Source organism: Lissotriton helveticus, chromosome 9, assembly GCF_964261635.1.
Source record: "Lissotriton helveticus chromosome 9, aLisHel1.1, whole genome shotgun sequence".
Classification (NCBI taxonomy): domain Eukaryota; kingdom Metazoa; phylum Chordata; class Amphibia; order Caudata; family Salamandridae; genus Lissotriton; species Lissotriton helveticus.
In genome coordinates this window covers 80,702,426-80,714,443 of record NC_136070.1, presented here as the reverse complement: position 1 = coordinate 80,714,443, position 12,018 = coordinate 80,702,426, and positions in this window count along the sequence as shown.

Here is a 12,018-nt window from a genome sequence, read left to right as displayed (position 1 = left end):
CTGGGAAGGCCTGGGAGAGTTTAGGTACTGGACTCAATAAACCACTTTCCTGCCCAGATGGAGGCTCTGAAAGTACTTGGCCAATATGGTTATAGAAGTATCTGGAGGCTGCATACACTCATCAGCGACTAATAAAAGAAGAAATCCACACTGCGCAACATTGGTTGCCACATTTTACAGCTGGGTGGCCACACAACACTGACATAAAGGGTCAAACTCATGCTGTGAGATATAACTATCTTTCACGCTACTTAATCGGCATGTGCCTTGTGCAGGGTTGAGTTCTTCTAATAAACTTACTTGATAAGTGCTTTTGCACTTTGGTGTGACAGAAAGTTTACAATTCAGAGGCCAAGCGGTCGTAGCTCAAACTTTAATCAGTGATAGCCCTGTTGAATAACTACACCACCTTCCAAACAAAGTGTGCATTCTCCGTTAACTTCACTCTTAAATGCCTGATCTCACCCACATGTGTTCCCATACCTGGCGTGTCACGTAGTTTGATGCTTACTTCCCTCCATATTGAAAAACGGTAGATGTTTCAGCACCCAGGCTAATATGCTGCATTCCTAAATACATATAACGTCCCAAAGGTGAAACCGATGCATTGCAAATGCTTGTTTTCCACTCCTGACAGAGATCACATTTGTTTGTGTGGAGTTCGAGTTGCCCCACAGACACACAGCTTGATTGACTTCTGACACTGATATCATCCCGACGAATGTCGGCGACACAGTGACACGCATCTTAAAACAAAGACGCTAGACGTTAGAATAGTGAAGTATGCCACTCAGTGATACAATTAACATATTCACTATTTTACTTAGGTCAGTGCAAGTGCTCTTCTAGACCTCCTGTGAAGTGCTCCTAAAGTGCACCTAGTAGAGTGAAAAAAACACGAACCGCTTATAACAATTCAAAACGGGAAATCTGAAAAAGGTGGAAATTTAACAGTAACCCTATACAACCAAGCCACGTCCTCCAGATACACGACCCACCTGAATTACCATAAATTGCATCTTCAAAAAGAAAAATACTTTTACTCTAAGGGTAGCAAAATTGAAATTGTGAAATAGAAATATGAAATTTCGTCCTACAACCCAGGTCCATTCAGCTATACATTCCATCCCAAAAAAGAACAGGTTTAAGACAGTTTTTATTTTAGATAATCCTGCCCGTTTTACACATTTCTGAAGGCAAAGCCAACCCGACTTCGCTGGCATTCAAACATATGTCTTGCAGGGTCAACTCCCCCCCCCCTCCACCCCCCCATCCCCGTTAAGTCAAAAGTTACATTGCAAACTTGCAGAAATCTTAATGAAATGAAAGTTCCCGCTGTACAACTGAAATAACCACATTTACTCTGCCGAAGTATTCTACATTTTAAGATAATCTGTGCAACCATTCAACAACAACTGGTTCAAATATGTTCTCTCAATGTTTCAAGTTTCATTACAAATGTCACAAAAAAAGTTAATATTTCACTTCTGTTCTTGGATTTTCGTCACAATAAAATACACTGAACATAATCTTCACAAAAGTTATTTACAAACGTTTAAGCTATTGCCATTATAAATTAAAATAACTTTTATTTAAGCATTAATTATTTAAAAAAAATTAAGACTGTTATTTGTAATATCAATACAAGTCACGCAAATACAACACATTGCATTACAAATGCTATAGGTGTCACATTTGTGAAAGTTAAAACTATTGGCATTGTAAATGACAAAGCTATTAATTTCGTTATTTTCAAAACCAACACATAAATAAAAAAATTGTCATTTACAATATCACTAGCTCAAACTTTCCTAATGCGAGACCTATTGCATTGCAAATGCTTGTTAAATTATGCAATTCGGCATCGCAAAGTAACTTATCTCATGCAGTGCTCCCTAGATCCGGAGCGATCCTGTGCACAATTTTCTCAGTAACACCCTTACGTTTCTCAAAAGGTGAAGCGGGGAGTGACAAATAATGTTATTGTAATGTGTGCCAGACGGTTTCTCGAGATCACTAATTTCAATTTATTCATGCAGAATTACTCAAAATTCTCACACACACGCTTTTTTAGTCCAACATGCAGTCGGGCGTGTGCACCCCTGTACCCCCGTGATCAGTGTTTGATATAAACACGCTGGGCTCGGGGGAAACAATGACATGTCAATGGACAGAGTTTCTAAAGTTTTATCTCGAGGTGGAATTCCTTATGGGTTACTGCTCAGACGTGGGATAATTTGGCAAAAATGTGAAAGATACCCATGAATTCACTGTGTTAGAGACAACATTTTTACACTCATGTTATTACCCCGCGTTTCACTGAGCGTGAAGCGAGCACTCACAAATCAGGCTCTCCTTGTCTCAATTACATTGTCTGTGTGCCTCACCGCCTGTTGCAACTATTGGCGTCCAGGTAGTCCTGTATTACAGGATCCGGCTGTCAGGAGTGTGCTTTTTAGTACATCCTTTATGTTCTGGATAATGCGTATGGCCCCCATACAGGCTGCTCAGCTCATTTCCTGTGTGTGCTGGGCCATCTCGAGCGTGTCCTCACTTCCTGTGCAGACTGGGATACGCGCTGCGATGTGTGTTGTCCTCGTATAGTGTTTACGGACCCATATTGTTGTCCTTCGTGTTGCCTGGCGGTTGTGTGCTGCTATTGGTAGTACAAACCCACGAGGGGACCCATGGTTGATGTAGTCCTTACCCTCATATTGAATGGAATTAGGAACCAGGGATTACACTAGAATTTGCAAGGCATGTGATTCTGCACATGAGCAATCTAAAATGCCCTAACAATTAGACATGGTTGTCTTCTCTGGGTGTATGGTTGTTCTGATGAAAATCTATTACATTGGATGTGATAGTGTATGTAGGGTATTTCCGATATTAACATGCTTTTTCGATCGAATATGGGAGGCATCCAATTCATCACAAGAGCAATTTCTAAAAGTCAATCATATTAGACATGATTCACATTGTGGGCTAATGATTGTTCTAACAAAGATCTCTAACATTAGATGTAACAATGAAGGCAGGATATTTTGAATGATCATGGCACAGCTCTTCTTCTGGTATTGTAGTTGTTCTCGCAATACATAATGAATCATAGATCGGGTGATTTATTTTCGGATCACACTGTGCCAAGGGATGTTGTCATTGATACCTGTCTTCTGTTTGGATAAGCAGTAAACCCATCGCTGTTCTTTTTCAAAAAGTCGGCCCTCCAAGTTCTCCCCATTATTCAGTTGTTCAATGACTACCCAATTCATGTCATTGGGAGTGTGTCCTTCGGTAATGAAGTGGTCCGTTAATTTGGTTGTAATTCTTTTACATCTAGTGTTGCTTCTGTGTTCGTTAATACGAGTCTTAATTTTCCTCGTTGTCATCCCCACATACCGTAATCCACACATACATGTGATCAAGTAGACTACTCCTGCTGCATTGCAGTTTGTATGTTTTAGTAGTGTCCAGGTTATTTCAGGTTCCAGGTGAAAGGTTTTAGTAGTCTTGGTTAGATTACACCTACTACAATTTCCACACTTGTAGTGTCTTGTTACGTCTGGTAAGCCCCATAGGTTTCTCACTGTACTTCTTTCTTCATTGAGTGCTTTCGATGGTCTGGTCTTTACTAGTGTGCCTTTTCTACTCCTGCAAGGTAAGGCAAACGTACACGCTGATTGCATGTCTAGATTGCCTTCCCCTGTAACTACCTTCAAAGGAATTGAGGAGGAAGAATGTGAGGTGGCTTTAACTCAATGTAATGTCAATCTGGTTTGTGGCGAGCAAGCAAACTTTTACGTGAAGATGTTTGGTTACAAGTGATGGGGAAAGATGTAGAGTTAAATAACGTAAAAAAATACATATTACAAGGTTGGCCGGAGCAAAGAAAATTACATGATGAGTTGGCTGTTGAGAATGGCCTAGTCATAGGAGGTGACAAATGTATCTCTCCCCACTCATTAAGGAATATTTTTTTTCAATTGCTCAGGAAGGTCATTTAGGTATCTCTTTCACAAGAACATGCATTGGGGAATCCTTCTGGGGGCCCGGTATCAAAATTTGTGCTGAACATTTTGTGGGTATGTGTGCAAAATGTGCTAATAGTGACAAGTCAGCCACAGCTTTATGCCCTGAACCCCATCCTGTAGATTTTCGATCAGCTCTAGAGAAAACTTGATCTTGACATTATTGGCCATTTAGTGTTATACCCAAACATGAAGCTTTTGGCATTGTCTTGATCGATTACCATTCAAAGTGTCCAGAAGTTAGGATGGTTAAGGATGTCACTTCACAGTATATTATAGAGTTTTTAGTTGATATTTTTTGTAGAGAAGGGATCCCGAAGAGGTTGTTACTGATAATGAACCCCAATTTGTCAGTAGAGAAATGGAATGTTTCTTAGAAAAGTGTGGCAGTACGCACAAGAAAATTGCTGTCTTCCACCTGATGCCAATGGTGAAGTTGAACGATTTAACCATGTTGTGAAAGAGGCCATTCAACTCTCGGTGAAAGGAGGTTTGAATTGGGGCAGCGTGCTGCAGTCCATGTTATTGGCGTACAGAACATCTCCCAACTCTGTGACCGTAGTCAATTCGTTTGAACTTTTGAGAGGACGGAAACTTAGTACCAAACTGGCCCCTTGGTCGTTAAAGGAGAATTTGGGTGAGAGCAATCATTTCTCTAATGTAGACTGTGAAATAGTTCGACACAGAGTCGAAGCATACAAGAAAAAAATTAAACAAGTCATGAAAAAGAAACAGGGATCTGTAAGCAAACAGGGAACCCTGCGAGGTTCAGAGACTATGTTATGAATGAACTTTAATTTTTTTTCTCCTTTAAGGGGAAAGGTGTGTCGGGTGCATCATTGTATTCTCGGTATCTGCATGACGGACACGAACATGGCACTGTGTGTCATGGCCCATGGCTGTCTCGCGACAAAAGCTTGCCTTGTCATGTTTTGAAATGATGGAAGGTTGGCGGTGGGAGAGAACACTGTAACAATTCATTCTGTGCTGTGCTGATGAACTGGGCAGACGTGTCTTGAATCATTAAACACACTTCAAGAGCCCATCCGGCCTCCGCCTCTTCTTTTTCCTTACCTGGGACTTTTCCCACACACACCACCTACAAAAACACCATGACGGAATACCACTAACACATTAGAACCACCAATAGAGCCTTCATCCACAACAAAATCCTTGCCAACGCCAGCAACTCTAAGGAGCTCTTCAGCATCATCCAGGAATTCACCAAACCCCCCAGCGAAACCATAGACATCACCACCTCCCAGGACCTCTGCAAAATACTTGGATTGTACTTCCATCTGAAAATCAAGAACCTCTACGACAACTTCAATGACCAAACGCCTGACTCTGCAACCACCTGGCCCTCCGGCATCACCAGCCAGCACACCATCAACTCCTGGACACCGGTCACGACCGAAGAGACAGACTCGACCATGAAAGGCTTCCACTCGGGGCCCCCACAGACATCTGCCCCCTGCACATCTAACATAGAGCCTCCATCGCACCAGAACTAGGACACATCATCAACGCCACCTTCATGACCAGCACCTTCCCCGACGACTGGAAAAGCGCAGAAATCAGATCCCTACTTAAGAAACAATCAGCAGACCCCACAGACCTCAAGAACTACCAGCTCATCTCTCTCCTCCCCTTCACGGCAAACATTGCTGAGAAGACCATCAACGCACAACTAACGAAGTTTATCAAAGACAACTCCATCCTCTACCCCTCCAAATCCGGATTCCGCAGCAACCACAGCACTGAGACCACCATACTTGCCGCCACAGATGACATCCGCACCCTCCTTGACCATAGCCCACCGCAGCCCAGATACTACTCGACCTCTCAGCAGCATTCAACACTGTCTCCCACTGCACACTCACCACCAGACTACACAATGCTGGCATACAAGGAACCACCATCAACTGGAGCCGCTTGTTCCTCATTGGCAGAAGCCAAAGAATCAGACTGTCACCCTTCCCCTCCGAACCCACCGAAATTAACTGCGTAGTACTCCAGGGATCATCGCTTAGCCCAACCCTCTTCAACATCTACATGCCCCCCTTGTCACCATCGTCAGACAACACGGACTCAGCAAAGTATCCTATGTCAACACCCAGCTCATCTTCTCCCTCACCAAGGACCCCAGCACCACCAGGCTCCACTTCCAGTAAGGAATGCAGGACGTCACATGCTGGATAAGCAACAGCTGCCTGAAACTCAACTCAGAGAAAACAGAAATCCTTGTCCTCGGAACCACCCCATCTGCATGCATCAACACCTGGTGTCCCACCACCCTCAGCAGCCCTCCAACCCCCACAGACCACACCAGAAACCTTGGCATCGTACTCGACTCCAACCCTCTCCATGAACCTCCAGCTGTTTCAACACCCTACGCATTCTCCGTAAGACCGTTAAATAGATCCACTCCCAGTCAAGGAAGACAGTCACACGCTCACTAATAACCAGCAGACTGGACTACGGAAACACGCTCTACGCCGGCATCAACAAGTCTCTACTTCGCAAGCTCCAGACAAAAAACACCGGAGCCAGTGTCGTCCTCTGCATCCCTCGACACAAGCACATCAGCCAACAACTACGGAACCTCCACTGGTTCCCCGTTGAGAAGAGAATCACTTTCAAGATACCCACCTACACCTGCAAATGCTTCCACAACACCGGACCCAAATACCTCAATGAGAGAATCACCTTCCACGTACCTTAAAGAAACCTCCGATCCACCAACCTCTCCCTCGCCGAAATCCTTCACATCCGCAGAGCAAGGAAGGAGGAAGAGCCTTCTCCTAAATCACGCCAAAGACCTGGAACGAGCTCCCAATGGACATCCGACACGCACCCTCGCTGAACACTTTCAGAAAGGCCCTTAAGACCTGGCTCTTCTACTGAACAGAACTGCTGCCCCCCCCCCCCTCCTCCACGAAGCGCCCTGAGACCCTCACGGGTGAGTAGTGCGCTTACAATTTCCCCTGAAGTGTATCTTTCAAATTTTTGCCAAATTAGCCCACGTTTGAGCAGTAACCCATGAGGAATCCCACACTCTGTCCATCGACATGCAATTTTCTCCCCTGCGCACAGCGTGTTTATATCAAACACCGATAGCGGGGGTACAGAGGTGCACACGCCAGACTGCTTGTTGCAATCAAAAAGGCAGTGTGTGAGCATTTTGAGTAATTCTGCATGAATAAATTGAAATTGAAGATCTCGAGAAACCGTCTGGCACACATTACAATAACATTATTTGTCACTCCCCGCTTCCGCTTCAGAGAAACGTAAGGGTGTGACTGAGAAAATTGTGCACAGGATCGCTCCGGATCTAGAGAGCACTGCATGAGAAAAGTTACTTTGTGATGCCGAGATGCATAATTTACAAAGGACCCCAAAGCTATTTTGTTTCCTAGCACAAGCACAGATGATTCGACATAGCACACTTGGCCAGATGAAAGCACTGTGGTAATGATGCTGATGCAGATGAATGTTCTATATCATTTCTCTCTATCGATGTCCGTGTATGGATGGTCCCCTGACATCCAAGTACTAACCCATATGATGGATGTAAAAATAAGACACTTCACCACTACGAAGCAGCATTAAAGGCCTCTAAAGTGATTGGGCCTGGTACTGTCTAAAATGAAGGTCTGTGAGTGAGTCTGGTACTTAGCCCTTTATGCTTATGACCACTGATACACATTTCGTTTTGCTTCTTCTTTTTACCTTCACAGGATACAATCTAAGATGTATTGTGGTCGAACGATTGTGAGGATACTTTGTAAGTACACTCTACCCTTGCCGTGCATGCTTTAGTACGCCTGCACCTAGTTTCGTGGTCCTTAAGAAAGCCACGTTGATCTTACGGGGCTGTTGCTAGTGGCTGAAACATGTTAACCACACCCAGGATGACCCTAATGAGAATACATGAGACCAATTAAACATCCCATATACATCCACCACTTGTTTTTAACATTGACTGGGAAGCCTCTAACACCAATAAAAAAACTATTTTGAGGCTTCCCGAGACAATTTTAATTATCACTACTTCACATGCACAGAAACAACCAGCTCTGCAGTATTTCTGGCATCGCAGCACACCCTGGAAGCATTCGGCAACCAGGGTGGGAACCCAATTATGAAGCATGTCACCTACCAGGTAGGTGGGTCAGGGTTCTTTTAAAACACCCTGTGGATTTCAATGTCTCAATATTGAACATCTAAAGGGATAAAAGGAAGAAGACAAGAGCAACCATAACAGTGATAGGTGGCTGATCCGTTCTACATTTGTTTTGTATAATTTCACATTACGTCTTATCATAATGCGTGACTTTTACATTAACGGTTAACTATACTTAGAGTGGGGTCACGTGAACTTAGCGGAGTTTTGTAGGCCCTATCTGAAAGAGTCCATAATATAATTGAATGTTTTATTCCTTCTTGTTTGCATAATCTTTTTTCTTGTTCCAGGCACCAATAGTTATTGTGTTCTCATTACTGAGCTGCTGTTGTTAGAATTCTGTGTGAAGGTCATTGCTGTAACATTTTAAGGGTTTGGACAGTGAATCTCAGCACCTGCTTAGAAACGGAGCTGCGAAGAATAATCCTCACTTGTATAATATCTATGAAGGCCACTGTGATGGAAAATTCGCCAATGTATTGGGCTGACACTGACTGTTACATGAATGTTTAGTTTTGATTGGTTTCTTCTCTGTGAGAAGCTGTTAGAAATGGGTTTCTGGTTGGCTAGGGTTTGCACATCAGCCAGGCAGAATCCACCACTCTATTTAGGATAAGAGGATTGCACATCTAAAATAACCCCTGCTCACCTCCATGGTAGCTTGGCCCAGGCAGTCAGGCTTATCCAAAAGGCAGTGTGCAAAGTATTTCCACATAACCAGCAGTAATACAGGGAAAACACTACAAAATGACACCACACCAGTTTTAGAAAAATATCCAATATTTATCTAACTAAACCAAAACAATTAAAATCCAACATACAGTGATCAAACTACGAATAAAAGAAATATAGACTTTAAAAACTGTTCCTTGAACCCGATAGCTCCGTCCGGTGCTAACACAGCGTTGTGAGCAAACAAATCCAACAGTTTTGGACAATCGTGGCAACCCTGGCATCACTGGCCAGCTACGGTGTCAGGGAGACTCGTAAAAACAGTACCTTTGAAGAAGCAGGGCGTCAGACCTTGCGGTGAGCTCCGGGGGAGCAGTGTCAGTTCCGGGAGTCGATGCAGAAGTCGTCAGACCCTTGAAGTAACACGCATTGCAGGTCAAACTCCGTGACTTTCAAATCCGGGGTGCTGACGTTGGCAGACGTCGGCGCTGCAGTATGAAGTGGAGTGCTGCGAAATGCGGTGTCCTCAGGTTGCGGTGCAGGGAGTGGCTCGGTGACGGTCGTTCAGCAGCGTCGGTGAGACCAGGGCTGTGGTACGAAGCGGGCAGTGCTCGTTGTGGGGCTGACAGGTCACTGTGCAAACAGCAGCTTCGTTGTGGCTGAAGCGCTGTTGTCGGTAGACCCAAGGCTGCAGTACGAGATGGGGCAATGCAGTGTGTGGGGCCCACAGGTCGCAGTGCAGACAGCCACATCTGTTGATGTTCTGGAGTCCACAGCGCTGGCGTCGGTGGGCCACGGCTGCAGTGTGGGAAGGGCCAGTGCATCGAGTAACCTATGAGCGGTGCCTTCATACTGTGGTGCAAGCAGCAGCATTAATGCCAGCTTGGAGCGACTGCAGCGGTGAGACCAGGGCTGCGGCGTGAAGTGGGACAGTGCTCTGTGTTATCCACGAGCTGTGTCCGCAGGTCACGGTGCAGGCAGCGGCGACCGTGACGGCGGCGTCTGGGATACCAAGGCGGTGTGAAGCGAGGCAGTGCGGAGTGCGGTGCCGACAGGCCATTGTGCAAGGAGTGGCTTGGTGGTGTCGTCGGTGAGACCAGGGTTGCGGTGAAAAGTGCAGTGATGCCCTCTGTGGAGCCTTCAGGTCACAGGTCAGCAGCGGCGTCGTTGATGGCATCGGGTTTCCTCTTTCCTCTGTGGCAAGTGAAACATCCAGTTCCAGAAGCCAGGACCCAGAAGAAGTTGAAGTCTTTGGGCCCGATTCACAGAACTAACTTAAGACAAAATCCTAAACTTACTACTTTTGGTATTCACAGAAGTTAGGATTTTGTCTTAAGTTTGTCTTAAGACAAACTTAAGACAGACTTAAGTTAGGATTTTGTCTTAAGTCTGTCTTAAGTCTGTCTTAAGACAAACTTAAGACAAAATCCTAACTTCTGTGAATGCCACAAGTAGTAAGTTTAGGATTTTGTCTTAAGTTAGTTATGTGAATCGGCCCCTGTGATTTCCCTGAGATTTCCAACAGGAGGCAAGTGCTACATCAAGCAGTTGGAGATACTTAGAATGCAAAAGAACAGCCCTGTCCTTTCCCTGCCCAAGACAGAAGCAGCAACTGCAGGCCAACCCAGCAAAGCACAAAGCAAAGTAGTAGTCTCTCATCACAGCTCTTCTTCCTGGCAGGTACCTTAGTCCAGCAGGAATCTAAAGTTCTTGGGTCAGGGCCCTAATATTTATACCACATGTTCCTTTGAAGTGGGTACAAACAAAGTCCCTCTGTCACACATAAACCAGTTCAGCCTGGCTTAGGCCAGGTTCTTCAAACGAGGTGGAGACCGCTTTGTGAGAGGCAGCCACAGTCCATTAAGCCACAACTCCTCCCACTACTCTAAATGCAGCCTGGTCTATTCAGCCTGGCTATGATTTACCCAGGAAAGGCAGAACACCCTCAAACCCCACCCTCTTGTGTCTGTTTGGTGTGAATGCACATCCCCTGCTCCTGTCATTCTAAACCCAGACAGGGAATACACAAAAGGCAGAGGCATTCTGGATGGTTAGACAAGAAAATACCCACTTTCTAAAAGTGGTATTTTCAAACACATAATATAAAAATCATCTTTACTAAAAGTTGTATTTTTAAATCCGGAGTTCAGGCATACTAAACTCCATTTTTCTATCAGCTCCCATAGACAAGCTACATTTGTAAAGTTTTACCAAGCAGCTCCCATGTTAACCTATGGGACAGATAGCCTTTCAATAGTGAAAATGAAATACACAGTATTTCACTATTAGGACATGCAAAAATACACCACTATATGTCCTACCTTTTAAATACACTGCACCCTGCCCATTGGCCTGCCTTGGGCCTACCTTAGGGGTGACTTAGATGTAAAAAAGGGAAGGGAAGGGCCTGGCAAGTGGGTGCACTTGCCAAGACGAGATGGCAGTTAAAAAACTGCGTGTAGACACTGCACTGGCAGGCCAGAGACACTCCTTTGAAAAGCGACTTGTGTGGGTGCTACAATCAGTGCTGCAGGCCCACTAGTAGCTTTTCATTTAAAGGGCCTGGGCAGACCGGTGCACTGTACTAGGGACTTAGTAGTAAATCAACTAAGCCAATTATGGAAACACCAATCCATGAACACAATTTACATGGAGAGTATATGCATTTTAGCACTGAATAGAAGTGGTAAAGTGCCCAGAGTCATAAAACCAACACAAAAAGGTAAACAACAACAGGAGACCGAAAGGAAAAAATCTAGGGGTGAACCCACTGAAAAAGCCAAGTCTAACTGAAGCATAGGAGTGTATTGTTCTGTTATATTTTAGGATTTGATTATGCATTCTGGCATTATATAGTTAGACTTTCTTCTATCCTCCTTTGCAGGCAGAGGCCCCTTTCCCACTCTTGAGACCAAACATCCTTTTACTCCTGCTCATAGAGATAGTTTCTCAAGCGGGCACATTTCTTCATGCTCTGATTAGAACCTTTATTTATGAGATATTGTTATGTTATGTTATGTTATTTTGTGTCTTTTATAGCGCTCGGCTACTCAGAAGAGTGTCCCGGCGCTTTATTGACAACCTAAAGAGACAAACACAACAGAGTAAAAAAAAAGGCAGGGTCAACAGAAC